At 46.2% G+C, this 16,802-nt stretch overlaps 1 protein-coding gene across 11 annotated transcripts in view; it reads right to left on the bottom strand.

Annotated features, from left to right (window-relative positions):
* The window catches only part of CACNA1C (calcium voltage-gated channel subunit alpha1 C), a 470,141-nt gene that overhangs the window by 293,200 nt on the left and 160,139 nt on the right, over window positions 1–16,802 (bottom strand). The window lies entirely within an intron of this gene.

Below are 16,802 nucleotides of genomic sequence, written 5' to 3'. Positions count from 1 at the left end.
TTTACACACACACACACACACACACACACACACACACACACACACACACACACACACACACACACACACACACACACACACACATCACCAACATTCAGGGACCTTTTAACACCTCAAGTCATAAAATCGCATACTGCACAGGGGGGAGAGATAGGCTTCAATCACAGATCACATTCCAGGACGCACTGTTTTAAAGTAAAAACCCTTTCGTGCTTTATTCATTGTAACATCGCGGAAAGAAGAGATCAGTGTATCTCGAAAGCACACACAAATAATAGATTTCGTTAGCCACAGACCGGTATCATATATATATATACATATATATATATATATATATATATATATCAAACGGGTATACATGTTTTATACCATTTTTGAAACTTTTGTTTATGTTTCCATGGTAACCAAATGCGGAGAAAAATCCGCTTCGGCGATGCGTATGCTTGGCAGTGAAAGGGTTAAGGGCAGGGACGTTAATGTTGCTGCCTCTCGCTTCGCTTTACGCCAGTAAAGGTGCAAATCTATTTATTGATTGAGACTGTAATCTATGATTAGAATCTGTTGTTTATTTCTTAGAGGCCGGGAGGCTTGTTCACGGGGACGAAGATCGCAATCTCATCATCCAGCCGATCCGGCTCCGACACTCCCGCGGCTCACACACCGCGTATTCCATATTATTCCGCCAGCACCTGAAACCGCTGCACTTAGCAACTACACAGGAACAATCACACCTGCCCACAGGGAAAGACAGAGCCCTGAGCAGCGCTTAGATCTCCTCATTTCATTGCACAATTCGATTTTTTTTGGACCAGAAAACATCTCGGGCACAGCCTTGCCGGAAATAGCTTCCTCGCCAGTCAGGAGCGGACCACTTCTAACACAAAATCCTTTAAGGCAGGGTTTTCAACTCCAGTCCTCAAGGCCCCCCCCTCCCTTCAACAGGTCAGGTTTACAGGATAGCCCAGCTTCAGCACAGGTGGCGCAATCAGTCCCTGCTTCAAGACTTTAACAGTCTTCAACTTTATTGGATCATCTCTGGCTCCTTTGTGCTGCGATACATTACCAGGGGTGGGCAGCTCCAGTCCTCAAGGGCCACCAACAGGTCAGGTTTTCAGTATATCCTAGCTTCAGCACAGGTGGCTTAATCAGTGATTGAGCCACCTGTGATGAAGCTGGGATATCCTGAAAACCTGCCCTGTTGTGGGGGGAGTTGAGTACCCCTGCAGTAAGGAAATTACCTTCCTTTCAAACAAGCTGTAGAAGTGTGGGGAGTGAAGGGAAAGGGTTTTTGGGGAGAGGGAAGGGAGGGGGAGAAAACACAGCGACAATCCGAAAATAGCTCAAATATAAACAGCACGGGCGGTTTATCCCAAAATATATGAAGCCTTCATTGACAGCATTGTATTGTATTGGGCCCCTAATTGGGTTTATTAACGTCCCGTATTATAGAAGTGCGTGTTCTTACTGCCACGGTCACCTTTCTATGGCCCAGATCCAAAGGGTACTTACTGTAGTTCTAGCACTTCTTTACTCAGTGATACGGACCCTTTTGTGGATTTGGGCAGCCTACAGTATGTCCTTCGGTTTCTATCTTGTCTTTCTCCTTCTGTCCCCGGTATGATCTTATGATCTTTAGAGTTGCCAAGTGGCTTCTTCCAAAATGCTGGACACAATGGTGTAGCTGCGATGCGCTGGAGACACGCGCGCGCACACACCGCGGCGGATTTCAAAAATCTGCCGCCCCATGGCACTTAGCTGTTGCGGCCGCCACCTTACCTGCCGCCCCCCCTCCTTCTGAACCGCAGCGTCAAATGAGGCCGCGGACGTCACCAACGTGACGTTGCATGGTGCCATGGTAACGCGAAGTCATAATGTCATTTGACACTGCGGCGTATTTACTGCATTACCCAGCAGCAGCCAATAAGGATGCAGGAAGCTGCCCAGTCCCCTAGCCACAGCCCTGCTCGGGGTAATCCCGCGGCCCCAAGCCGGTCAGGTCACTATGTCCAGAGAGGTAATACCGATATACACATACACGCCCAGAGAGCTAATACCGGTATACACATACACGCCCAGAGAGGTAATACCGGTATACACATACACGCCCAGAGAGGTAATACCGGTATACACATACACGCCCAGAGAGGTAATACCGGTATACACATACACGCCCAGAGAGGTAATACCGGTATACAAATACACGCCCAGAGAGGTAATACCGGTATACACATACACGCCCAGAGAGGTAATACCGGTATACACATACACGCCCAGAGAGGTAATACCGGTATACACATACACGCCCAGAGAGGTAATACCGGTATACACATACACGCCCAGAGAGGTAATACCGGTATACACATACACGCCCAGAGAGGTAATACCGGTATACACATACACGCCCAGAGAGGTAATACCGGTATACACATACACGCCCAGAGAGGTAATACCGGTATACACATACACGCCCAGAGAGGTAATACCGGTATACACATACACGCCCAGAGAGGTAATACCGGTATACACATACTGTACACGCCCAGAGAGGTAATACCGGTATACACATACACGCCCAGAGAGGTAATACCGGTATGCACATACACGCCCAGAGAGGTAATACCGGTATACACATACAAGCCCAGAGAGGTAATACCGGTATACACATACACGCCCAGAGAGGTAATACCGGTATACACATACACGCCCAGAGAGGTAATACCGGTATGCACATACACGCCCAGAGAGGTAATACCGGTATGCACATACACGCCCAGAGAGGTAATACCGGTATGCACATACACGCCCAGAGAGGTAATACCGGTATACACATACACGCCCAGAGAGGTAATACCGGTATGCACATACACGCCCAGAGAGGTAATACCGGTATACACATACACGCCCAGAGAGGTAATACCGGTATGCACATACACGCCCAGAGAGGTAATACCGGTATACACATACACGCCCAGAGAGGTAATACCGGTATGCACATACACGCCCAGAGAGGTAATACCGGTATACACATACACGCCCAGAGAGGTAATACCGGTATGCACATACACGCCCAGAGAGGTAATACCGGTATAAACATACACGCCCAGAGAGGTAATACCGGTATACACATACACGCCCAGAGAGGTAATACCGGTATACACATACACGCCCAGAGAGGTAATACCGGTATGCACATATACGCCCAGAGAGGTAATACCGGTATGCACATACACGCCCAGAGAGATAATACCGGTATACACATACACGCCCAGAGAGGTAATACCGGTATACACATACACGCCCAGAGAGGTAATACCGGTATACACATACACGCCCAGAGAGGTAATACCGGTATACGCATACACGCCCAGAGAGGTAATACCGGACACATACATGTCCAGTATTACCTCTCATTTTTTACTGGACAGAGGTACAAATACAGGACAGTCCGGCTCAATACTGGACACCTGGCAACCCTAATTATTTCTAACTTTCTGATGACCATTTCCTCTATCACTTTTTCCTGCATCAATAACCCCCACATTATATAACATTGTGTGTAATCCTTATTCTTGTCAATGGGGTTTGAGGCATCCAACCCGCCCCCCCAAATCTTCGACATCTTTCTTTGTGCACTGAATACAAAGCAGGAACTCGGGGTGTGGTGGTTGGGGGGGGGGGGGGGGGGGCAAAACAAAAGCTTTTGGGGAGGGGGCCATTGTGTTAACCGATATAGCTTGCGGCAGACCCCTCCAGCAACTATGGGGTTAATGACCTCCACACCTCACCCAGATCGGCCCAGGCTCAGCCACAGATATCTCTCCTCTCTGGGGACGCGGCGCACACGCATAACTTCCCGTAGAAGGCCTGACAAGGTACAAAGCGCTTGTTAGTTGCTATAAATTTACTCTGCAGGGTGCAAGTCGTGACTTCTGAAGCGCAGGGAAGATAAGAGGCAGAGAGGGCCAGACAGACAGGCTCCAAGATAATGTCAGGACAGACGCACGCACCCTGCCATGTGCGCTTTTACTGGACACTGTGTTCCCCACGTAACAGCAGAGCGTTAACCCTTCTATCTCCAGGTTTGGGAGCCACCAGGCACTTCAGCAGGGGTGGGCAACTCCAGTCCTCAAAGGCCACCAACAGGTCAGGTTTTCAGGATTTGCTTCAGCACAGGTGGCTCAAATCAGCCTCTGCTTCAGCACAGGTGGCTCAGTCTGCTTCAGCACAGGTTGCTCAATCAGTGGCTCAGTCGAAGTTGAAGCACGGATATCCTGAAAACCTGACCTGTTGGTGGCCCACCCCTGCACTACAGGATCTCCCATTATAACACTAGAATGTTTTCCTTTACAGGGGCTGCTTCTCATCTCATTGCTGGCACCCTTGGGATAGCTGACGTGGCTTTGCTAGGATCTGCGGAGCTGGCACGGCAGGTTCTCCCACTTCACAGGCAGTGACATTAACCCTAGACCACTCCTCAAATCACAACCCGTTAGAGGATGTAAGAGTCCGTTTAACCTTTTACTGCCAGGGAGACACTGCTTGGTGTTTCACTGCCCCCGTCTCGGTCGTTTATCCGCCTTATCCCCCTGTCCTTTTTGTTCCAGTCTCTGCCGCTTATCTGCTACACCCAGAGGCACCCAGAAACCTGGAAGGAGTGTGACAGGGGGCAAGCAGGAGCGTGGCAGGGGGCAAGCAGGAGCGTGGCAGGGGGCAAGCAGGAGCGTGGCAGGGGGCAAGCAGGAGCGTGGCAGGGGGCAAGCAGGAGCGTGGCAGGGGGCAAGCAGGAGCGTGGCAGGGGGCAAGCAGGAGCGTGGCAGGGAGCAAGCAGGAGCGTGGCAGGAGGCAAGCAGGAGCGTGGCAGGAGGCAAGCAGGAGCGTGACATGAGGCAGGCAGGAGCGTGGCAGGAGGCAAGCAGGAGCGTGGCAGGAGGCAAGCAGGAGCGTGGTATGAGGCAAGCAGGAGCGTGGCAGGAGGCTGGCAGTTTCCTTGACATTCAGACAGAGTTGGCATCTCCACACTGCAATCAATACCCTTTGGATTAGCCAGTCCTAATTCAGCGGACTATTTGTGAGAGAGATGTTCCCTGTGTCGGCCTTATCACATGGCGTATTGATCCGTGCAGCAGTAATGATGGCTTAATACACTGTTTTATGAATACACAGAGACGGTTTCCTGCTGTGGATCAATCAGCAGGCTTGTAAACTGATTGGGTTCCCAAAAAAAAAAATGTTACCTACAAACTGATCATCAGGAGGATGGTGCTTTTGGATTTGATATTTATTCATGGTTTGTGATCATTAATCCCTTCTATACAATACACTGCAAAGTGCATGCATTTTACACAACAAATACTTTCACACATCTTGTAAAAAGCTGGTGCAGTTCATATTTATTTTTCTAATGTTGTATTTAAGTAATAATGCTTTCACAACAGGTCATTACTTGTCAATAATGCCCTGGCTGGAAGAGTTTAAGTCCCAGGGCGAAGCCGAGTAGTAATCTGAGGGGATTATTACTATTATAGGCTAAATATAGGCTTTTTTTTTTTTAATTTTTCATAAAAAAAGACCAGGCAGGGGGAGGAGTCAGTGCCTGGCTGCAGGGAGGGGGAGGAGTCAGTGCCTGGCTGCAGGGAGGGGGAGGAGTCAGTACCTGGCTGCAGGCAGGGTGGGGGAGGAGTCAGTGCCTGGCTGCAGGGAGGGGGAGGAGTCAGTACCTGGCTGCAGCAGGGTGGGGGAGGAGTCAGTGCCTGGCTGCAGGCAGGTGGAGGAGTCAGTGCCTGGCTGCAGGCAGGGTGGGGGAGGAGTCAGTACCTGGCTGCAGCAGGGTGGGGGAGGAGTCAGTGCCTGGCTGCAGGCAGGGTGGGGGAGGAGTCAGTACCTGGCTGCAGCAGGGTGGGGGAGGAGTCAGTGCCTGGCTGCAGGCAGGTGGAGGAGTCAGTGCCTGGCTGCAGGCAGGGTGGGGGAGGAGTCAGTGGCTTGCTACTGCCTCCTGTCCAATCACCTCCCCTGTCTGAAAGCTGATCTCACTCTTTGTGAATGAGAACTGAAAACTGATAGGCTGAAAAACTTGGCAGGGTGCCAAAAATTCCGGGCCTTTACTGATTGGATAATGGCCGGAATTTTAACCAATCAGAGAGCAGGGATTTCAATAATGCCCTGAATTTTACAGCTTTAGCCTATAATTGTTATTAACATTCTTTTTAAAGGTAAAGTCCATGCCAGAAAGCTTTTGGGAGAACGACACAGGACTGCAAAATACTGTAAAAAAAAGGAGATAGATTAGATTGAGAACCATTATTATTCATATGGAGGAAATTATATCGATCTTGTTCTATCCCCAAAATATAAAAAGGAGAGGCACTGTGTACTTTTACTACAGTTTGCAGGGGTGTGCAAACTGTGGGGGCGCGGTGGTTCCAGAGGTCCCGCGCTCTCCCCCAAGGCTTTTGAACTAAATGCCAGGGAACCGCGTGAGGCCTCTGTAACTTTCTCCTACCTTGTCTTCGGCGACGTGTCACCATAGTAACCCGGCGTCAAACGATGCCGCGGGATCACGTGATGGCGCATTGCAATGGCAACGTTGCATCACATGACCCTGATGCGTCATTTGACGCCGCAGCTGAGCAGGGGAGGGGGCGCGAGCGGAGGAGGAGAGCAGGCTGGCGGCCGCAGAGGGAAAACTTTGCGCAATACTGCTTTACGGTATAGTATCAAGTTACATAGTTACATAGAGGTAGATAAAAAGACAAATGGCCATCAAGTTCAACCTATGCGAAATTTAGACGACAGATACTTATCCTATATTTGTACTTACAGTATTTTGATCCAGAGGAAGGCAAACAAAAAACCCCAGTGACATATCATCAGAAAATGATGTCTCATAAGGGGAGAACCCTTTCTTTTGTTGCAGGTGAAATCTTCTTTCCTCCAACCTTAAGGGATGACCCCGAGTCCTTAGTACTGCCCTTGGGATGAATAGTGCTTTTGAAAGCTCCTTGTATTGTCCCTGAATATATTGGTATCTAGTTATCATATCCCCTCTTAGACGCCTCTTTTCTAATGTAAAAGTTTGCGAACCAGGCAAAATATGCCCCATTCTTCAGCCTCGTCAGATTTCTCGTGCCTTTTAATCCAGACCCTGAATAAGCCCTACTTGAGGGTCTACAATGCCTTTAAAAGTGCTTGGCGAAAACCCGCAAATTCTTGGCCAAATGGTGTGATTTCGCTACTTTTTTTTGCCCATCTTCAAGCAACACGACGTTTCACGACTGGCGAGCTTTCAGGGGGAGGGACATGAGCAAAACCATTGTTGGACAAGTTCACACATCTCTAATCCGAGATTGCACCCTAAAAAATCACAAAACAGCACTGTGATTTATTTTCCTGGAAAACACGCTCTCCTCCCTGCTGTATGTCTGTACATTTATATACTTGTAACAGTTCCCTGTTCTTTCCCTGTAGAATATAGCATGTCTGCAAAATCCACACGAACTACTATCCATCCTGCAGTGCAGAAGTAGGCAGCTGCACTGACACGTGGCGTATTACCATATCAATAGTATTTATACTATTAGAACTAGTTTTAAGTGTAATGCAGGGGGCGGCCAACTCCAGTCCTCAAGGGCCACCGACAGGTCAAGTTTTCAGGATATCCCTGCTTCAGCACACGTGGCTCAATGTAGTGGCTCAGTCTTCCACTGATTAGGCCACCTGTGCTGAAGCAGGGATATCCTTAAAACCTGAGCTGTTGGTGACCCCTGAGGACTGGAATTGGCCACACCGGGTAATGTATTGCAGCACAATTCACTCAGTGACCAATCGGTGATGATCCAAAAAAGGGTCTGGGTTGGAAGAAAAGCACGACTAGGTTAAGAATAATTGCGGACAGCATAAAAGAATTGTTAAAATCCCCCAAACTTAGTTGTTTTTTTCTACAAAGTACTACGGGTTATATTTTTACAGAACCCCCCACTCCCCTGTATCTGCAATACACCTGTCCTAATGTAGCCTCACAAATGTGCTAGCTTTAGAATAAGGTGGGTGTGGGTGTGTGTGGGTGTGTGTGTGTGTGTGTATATATATATATATATATATATATATATATATATATATATATATATATATATATATATATATATATATATATGTGCCAATATATTTCACAGTGCTGCTTTTATGAATATTTTCTGTATTTTGTTACAAAACACGACAGCCCTGTGCATTGGGACGCCTGGTTCATTAATATTCTAAGCGTTGGTGAGATTTATTTAGAAGCGAGAATACAGGCTGTTTAGTGTTACCATTATTATTGAAACAATGTTATTATCATCAATATTTATTTATAAAGACACCTAATTATTTCATCCCAGTTTGTGCTCCCACGGAACACTGATTGGTTGAGGACGTTGTCATGGATACACTGCATCTGTCACCTTCTGCTCCCAAGAATGTTCCACCCATTGGGAAGTGGAGGGCTCAGACACCATAATATCAGGAGAGCTCAGACTAAATTAACCTTGATCACAAGGAATTTTGACACCATCTTACTGCACATGAGGTAGGTACCAGCAACTATAAACTGTACAGAAAGGATACAATACCCATGAGTACTGACTCCCAAATACTGCAATGAGTGAGACTGACTCCCAAAGACTGAGACTGACTCCCAAAGACTGAGACTGGCTCCCAATGAGTGAGACTGGCTCTCAATGTGGGTTACTAGCTCCCAAGGAGCGAGGCTGACTCCCAATGAGCGAGGCTGACTCCCAATGAGTGAGGCTGACTCCCAATGAGCGAGGCTGAATCCCAATGGGTGAAGCTGACACCCAATGGGCAAAGCTGACTCCCAATGGGCGAGGCTGACTCCCAATGGGCGAGACTAGCTCGCAAAGAGCGAGGCTGGCACCCAATGGGCGAGACTAGCTCGCAATGAGCGAAGATGGCTCCCAATAAGTGAGACTGACTCCCGATGAGTAAAACTGGCTCCCAATGACCGAGCTTGACTCCCAATGGGTGAGCCTGGCTCCCAATGAGCGAGGCTGGCACCCAATGAGCAAGGCTGGCACCCAATGAGCGAGGCTGGCACCCAATGAGCGAGGCTGACTCCCAATGAGTAAAACTGGCTCCCAATGACCGAGCTTGACTCCCAATGGGTGAGCCTGGCTCCCAATGAGCGAGGCTGGCACCCAATGAGTAAAACTGGCTCCCAATGAGTAAAACTGATTTCCAATAAGTGGCACAGACTCCATATGAGTGACCTTTGTTATGCCCAAAGCACTGTCAGAATCAGTCTGCAAACCTAAGGTATTTCCATAGGAAGAGAAAGGTCAGTGTCCCACGCATTGTGCTTTCATAAATATTTCAGAACTAGCTTCACGCGGCTAATGAATAAAGCATGTATTATGGTATAAATACATAGGGGGAGGGGGGTCATCACACATCACTGCACAGTAACAGAGCTATGCAGCTCTTACCTGCAAAATAGGGCTAAAATGCACTGATGTCAAATTAAGAGCAAGATGCTACATTTATTCACCTCCTTGTGCAAAGGAAAGGGTTTGAGGTCAACGGAACAACTTCTGGGACATTTTCATCCTGCACCTATTTTTTCAAAGTATTTTGCTCCAATTTTAACCCATCTGCCCCAGCTTGTGACTTGGAGACTGTCAGTAGGACATAACATTGCAAAAATACGCCATTTCCTCTGTCGCTCGACTGCTAAAACTCTAACGCTGGCCCTCATTCTCTCCCGTCTCGACTACTGTAACCTCCTGCTGTCCGGCCTTCCTGCCTCTCACCTGTCTCACCTACAATCTATTCTAAACGCTGCTGCTAGAATCACTTTACTCTCTCCTAAATCGGTCCCAGTCTCTCTACTGCTTAAATCTCTCTCCTGGCTTCTTATTAAATCCTGTATTACCTCCCAAAATTCTCCTCACGTTCAAAGTAATACACTCTTTTGCCCCTTCTTACATCTCAGCCCTAGTTTCTCACTACACACCTACAAGACTCAATATCCGACTGGCACCCTCTCTAGCCACCTTTAAGACCCATCTTAAAACACACCTCTTTAAAAAAGCATATGGGTAGGTGTGTGCCTGATACTAAACATCTCAAACATCAACCCGTTGCAGGTGCACTTACTTACCTCCTATTGTCTCTACGTTCTCCCTACTTACCACTTAGATTGTAAGCTCTTCAGGGGATGGTCTCCTTTTTCCTAATGTTACTTTTATGTCTCAAGCGCTTATTCCTACTATGTGTTATATTATTATGCATTATAGCGTGCCGTGGTGCTATATAAATAAAGATATACATACGTACATTTCATTTGTTAACAGTTTTAAGGTTTTTTTTTGGTCTGTTTATATATATATTTTTTATTATTTATTTATTTAAACCTAAAAATGATTCATACACTGGTTGAAATATAAAATGGCTTATTATCTGCCAGATCTGAAGTGGCGTAATTCAGAAAATCTGCATGAGATTGTGCCAGACTGTTTGTTACATTTCGCGTAACAATGCTCCACAAAATTAAGCAGTGCGTTAAAACTCACTTTTGTCTGTGTCGATACAGAGATCCCGTGATGTGTAGGACAGACACGCGTCAGAGAGTCAGTAGAGAAAGAAGCAGGTACTATTGGGGTTGGTTTCCGCACAAACGCTAACAAATTCCCGCAAATTGCCGGAAATGTTGCTGAGGTTTTTTTATTTTATAGTGGATTTCCTAGAGGGAATTCTATTGTGTACATCAGATGTTGTCCTCTGTGTCCCTCTGCACCAACATTTGTTCTTGTACACGGTCTGACCCAGAAGGGTTTGTTTTTATCTTGGATAAGACAGAAGTTAGAAGGCAGTCTCACTTATTTACATTGAGCGTCACTCATTGGACGGCAGTCTGACTCATTGGACGGCAGTCTGACTTATTGGACGGCAGTCTGACTTATTGGACGGCAGTCTCACACTGGAAAGCAGTCTCGCTCGTTGGACGGCAGTCTCATTCATTAAGAGTGAGTGTCACTCATTGGACGGCAGTCTCACTCATTGGACGGCAGTCTCACACACTGGAAAGCAGTCTCGCTCGTTGGACGGCAGTCTCATTCATTAAAAGTGAGTGTCACTCAGTGGAATGTTAAGTCAATTTGTAACAAGAAAATATAACGGAACAATAAAAGTGTGTGATTAATACAAAATGTAACTTCATTTTGAAATGAATATTCAATGAAGCAAATAATGGGACATTTTTTATTTGAAAGATAATAACATTTGTTTATATTCTTTAGCAATGGAATGCTGGATGGGACGGCATCTTTACATGTAACTGCAACTCTAACACAGTTCTCACTGTCAGACTGTGTTAGGCGCGTCCTCAGAAGATGAATGTACAAGGTAACAGACATTCATGTCACAATTTGTCACTTTACAAAGGGCAACATTTCTAGCCTTTTGTAAAGACAATTGTGGATACTGATAGTGCGTGTAATTTATTGTACTGTGTAGGGTGGGTGTTTAATCTTCACAAAGAAGGTTAATTAAGATCTAATTAAGCTCCAAAACCGTTACAGTGGGGAGATCTGGAATAATTACATTATTGATCACTTAGGCAGAAAGTTTATTCTAAAAAGTAGGAATGTGGAAGATTGTTTTGCATTTTTTTCAGCTCTTACTGACAATTTTTAAGGATTACTGTGGGGTCAGTCCAACTGGGGGGTGTGACTAACTGAGGAGCATATCATTCCTTGTATTGTATTGTCTCTCTTGTACAGTGTGCACGGTTGAAGCTATATAAATAAAAATATACATACGTACAATATAACTGTGGGTGTGTCTATATCTGTGGGGTGTGTACATTTATTTGGGTTGTGTCTATCCGAAGGGTGTATTTAACTGTGGGGTGTGTCTAGCAAGCGTTTGACAAGTGTACCTCTGGCAGTAAATGGATAAAGACATACAGCTAAAGGAAAAGCAAAAGTTAAGCTGAATTTGTGTCTGCACCAAAATGTGAGGAACTTTCAATCAAGCTATTGCCATTTAACTCTGATCATTAGTTAGAGGATTTTACATCACGTCACACTCAGGAGAGTTTTGTACACTTTTGGGGGTATACTCTAAGGTGTGTTAGTTCAGTCTAAAACAACGATTCCTGACAAAGGGTTCAGGAAACAAGAATAAACAAGCAACTTACATATTAAATGGGGCAAAATTAGGTCAATCCTTGATACAGAAGGATTTAGGTGTGCTTTTTGACAGGAGTCTTAGCAATAGTGCCCAATGCCAGGCAGTAGCTGCAAAGGTTAATAAGATCTTATCTTCCATTAAATAGGGTATGGATAGAAGGGAAGAAAGCATAATTATGTGACCGTATGAAGTATTAGTAATACCACGTCTTGGATAGAGTACAGTTTTGGGCACCACTGCATAACAAATTAATTTTGGAAATAGAAAAAGTACAGAGAAGAACCACCAAATTAATTAAGGGGATGGATAATCTGACATGAGGAGAGGCTAGCGAAATTAGATGCGTTTACATTAGACAAGAGGCATCCAAGAGGAGATATGATACAAATATATTCATAGTCAATACAAAGTGCTTTCAAAAGAACTATTCATCCCAAGGGCAGTACAAGGACACATGGTCATCTCTTAAGATTGGAGGAAGGTAGGTTTCACCAGCAACAAAGGAAAGGGTTCTTTACAGTAAAAAATGGGCAGAAAAGGAAACCAAGTTTAGCACTCGAGCTCACCCTCTGGTCATTTATGTAATAGTTAAAACGTAATCTTTATTAATCAGCAACCAAGATAAAATATAGGGTATTAAAACGACAAATTGAAGGTATATGTTGGATCCAAATACTGATAGCCGTATTGGCTCAGGATCCTAAATAGTAGTGTGTGGTTAGGATAATACTAATACCACACCAAACAACAGTCCTTGTAGAGGATCTGTAAGTGAGTGGAATTGTTCAGGGAATTCCCGTGAGTAAGATAATGTCAACTGTAAATCACTAAGGCAAATACCTAAATAAACCAAGATGTAACAATAGAGATGGTTGGATTTATAGTGGTGTGGAGGACACTCGGGACGGGCCAAGGGATTGCACACAGCATCGCTGTAAGGCTAAGGACCCGCTGCGGCCGGCGGCGGCCGCGGGCCACCAGCTCCTTTCCTCCAGTCTGGAGGTCCCCGCTGGCTCCTTCAGACGTGGCTGACTGCGTGCTGTGACGCGTCAGCCGGCCGATGCTGCAAGCTTCTGGTGATCAGAAGCGCTGACGCGTCACGTGGTGCAGCAGTCAGCCAATGAGGAGGGAAGGGAGGCGGCTACGGGAGGGAGTGACAGGGCACAGATCCGCTCACTATCTCTCCCCGGCTATGGTTTGTGGGGAGCTGCAGAAACCAGGGGGTGGGGGGCTGTGACATCCGCGGGACCGCACAGCTTGGAGAGGGACATTACCCCCTGTCATGGCCGTGCCCCCCGACCCGTCTTGGTCACGCCCCCCCATGCTGAAAAAAGTCAGCTGCAGACCGCAGATCGCGGTGCAGTGACTTGCACGTGCTGCTGGCAAGCAGGGCGGCCGTGCGGACGCATGCAGCGGGGCCTCAGCCTGACTCCATAGATGGTGGAAGTTCATATTTCAATAAAGGACGCGCGGAGTCAGCGCGAGACGCGGTTTCCTGTGTGCGTTTTCCTGTTATTAGCAGGTACTGGTATCGGGAAGCAACCTGCTATAATATATTAACAGAATATGCAGGGCAAGGGGGGTTACCTTCGCTTTAACCCCTTCACTGCTAGAAAGCCCCGGGATCGGTGCCACTGCCCATTAGAGCATTGTAGGGGGTCTACGTATCAAGGCAAAAGTGGAGGAATCCTGGGCCAAAAAACTGGTCAAGGTGTATTGCTTTCAATGGGAGTTGTATTCAACGATACATATGGTGCAATTGTATTGCCCCAGAATGGCCCCACTTCTGCCTTGATACATTACACAGACCCAGCAGTGGTTAACCCTCTGGCCACGATACATTGTCATTTATTTGCTTGTTACAGTCAGTGATGCTATATCCTCCACTGAGATTTTTCTTTCTTAAAATGTCACCGTTTTGGTCCTGAATAAGAATATCTGACTCACTCCATCCTGACAGCCACGTACACATGTAAGAAACAGGCTCTGACCAACACATAATGTGTGGCTTCGATGATTAACTATTCAGAGCTTTAGTATCTGAATTAAATGTTAGAAGTGCTTATTACATTGCACGCAAGTCTCTTAGACAGGTGAGGTGACTGCCGGCAGTGACCTGACTAATTCAGTGACTCACACGGAGGGGAAGAAAAATGACACCATTTCTTTGCAGACGACTACTTTCTATTTGGTCAGGACATCTATCCCCAAGAAATGGGAACAGACATAGGAACGCAAGTGGCACCACAGTATGCAAACTTGTTTCTGACAAAATTAGAAGCAGATTACACGTCTACCTGCCACGCGAAACCTCTGGTTTACCTTCAGTATAGCGAGTCGAGGGAGCCGAGCACACCAGGAAATACTGAGAACGGAATTACTTTAAAAAAAGGTTATTTTGCGGCAGGAGCGAGAGGCGAGCTGCCATTTTAAAAAAATAAAAAAAAGGTCATTTTAATGACTATAATAATCAAAAATATCCAGGATTAGGATATGTTTTACTATTATAGTCATTAAAATGACCTTTTTGCAGTAATTCAGTTCTCAGTATCATCTGGTGTGCTTGGCTCCCTCGACTCGCTATGCTGTTCTTTGACTAAGATTTTTTTGCCTCAAGCCCCCTCCCTATTTTCCAGTTCCAGTTAGTCCCCATGATCTAAGGCAGGGGTCTCCAAACTCAGTCCTCAAGGGCCACCTACAGGCCAGCTTTTCAGGATATCCCTGCTTCCGCACAGGTGGCACAATCAGTGGCTCAATTGGAGACTGAGCAACTGATTGAGCACCTGTGCTGACACTGGGGTATCCATAAAACCTGGCCTGTAGGTGGCCCTTGAGGACTAATTTGGAGACCCCTGATCTAAGGGCACCCCAAGTTGCTTTTTCCTGATACCACCTTTTCTTTTATGTTACCTTCAGTATACAAATGACATTCATTATTTGCACTGCTCAACAAACTTCCTACAATTGTATGAAAACTTTACTGCATTCCACCCAACCTTCATCCATAGACTCAACCAATCCCCCATGCAAATCAACTTACTATACACTACTAATAAAGGATAATCAGATACAGACGTCCCTTGACTGCAAGCCTGCAGACCAGCCCACCTAACTTAGAAATGAGTTTCCATCCTAGACACACCAAACATGTATTTATTTACAGCCAGGCAACAAGGTTCAGCCGTTTCTGTTTAGAAACCACACACAGGGCTCAACATCTGAAAAAAACCAGGAGGTACTTCATTAACCAAGGCTATAAATCCAGCCTTCGGACAACAAAATACACAGAGCCACTCGCATACCCAGGAAACCCCTCTTGGACTGCAAACAAAAAGAAAGGCATGTCCCGCTAGTTATCACTTGCAAAAGCCAAGTGGAAGTTCTAGGCAAAATAACGAGAGACCTCCAACCCATCGGCCATAAAGATAACTTACAAAAAGTGTTAGTTTTATCATCAGCCGCTGTATCAATGAGACTCGAGTTGCCATCTTCTCTCCCAGAATATCTCACCCTCACTGTTTATTGGCTCCTCTTCCATCTGATGGTACTGTAGTGGCATCAATGGACTGGAAGTGAAGCTTCATCTGATTCGATCTGCCATATTGTTGTATCCCAGAGAGGAGGGATTTTAGAGGGACTTTCTCCCGCTTACAAACGTTCAAGGAAATGTCTGATGCACCATTAATAAAAGCTAAGAAAAAAATAATACTGTTCTGTTTTTTTGTTTGTTTGTTACACCTTTAAAGTACTGTAGTTCCAACACACAGAGCGCAGCAGTCCAGCACAGGCTAATATATACAGTGGTTGACAAATCACCAAAAAATCTACTCGCCACACAAAAAAATCTACTCGCCACCTAGTACCAAACGTGTGCTGCTTGGGCCAATATTTACTCGCCCGGGGGTTAAATCCACTCGCCCGGGGCGAGCAAATGTATAGGTTTGTCGAACACTGAATATATATATATATATATATCGACCGTATTGTCGCATCCGGGGCCTCACACTCTATCATGTACGGCGGCCATGGGACCTCGTGTGCAAAGCGCTGCACAGATACAATGTATGTATGTCCTTGCAGACCATGAGTGGCCAACTTTTTTTCCCGGGCATGCCAATAAATAAGCACACTTTTATTGGCGGACCACTGTCCAACTGCCGCCTCTGCTCCCCTCCCCCCCCCCTGCCTCTCACACTCAATCACCCTCAGGGGAGTCACCCGGTCCCACGGCAGAGGTGAGCTGGGGCCCCGCAGGCGGATTGGGATGTTGGGCCCGGTGCACCGGCGAGGGAGGTGGTGGGGTGGGGAGAGCTGAGGTGTGGCTGATCACCGAGTATCATGTGTAGACCCTGTGACATTGTAACAGAACCTACAATCTGCTGATCCCAAACCTCTGAGGGAAAACTAGCTCTTTGGATCATGTTATTAACAGAACAACAAACAATATACAGAATGTCTTCACTCTGGTGTCAAAATCTAATTGGAAAGGCATACAAATAAAAACATACATATACAATGTCTTGACAATATCTATTTATCTATAAATATAGATAGTATATATTATTCCCCCAGATAACACAACATCACATTATAACACAGAATATCACAGAGTTTCCATA

Source organism: Ascaphus truei, chromosome 5, assembly GCF_040206685.1.
Source record: "Ascaphus truei isolate aAscTru1 chromosome 5, aAscTru1.hap1, whole genome shotgun sequence".
NCBI classification, from domain to species: domain Eukaryota; kingdom Metazoa; phylum Chordata; class Amphibia; order Anura; family Ascaphidae; genus Ascaphus; species Ascaphus truei.
This window is presented reverse-complemented; position numbering and strand designations above follow the sequence as displayed.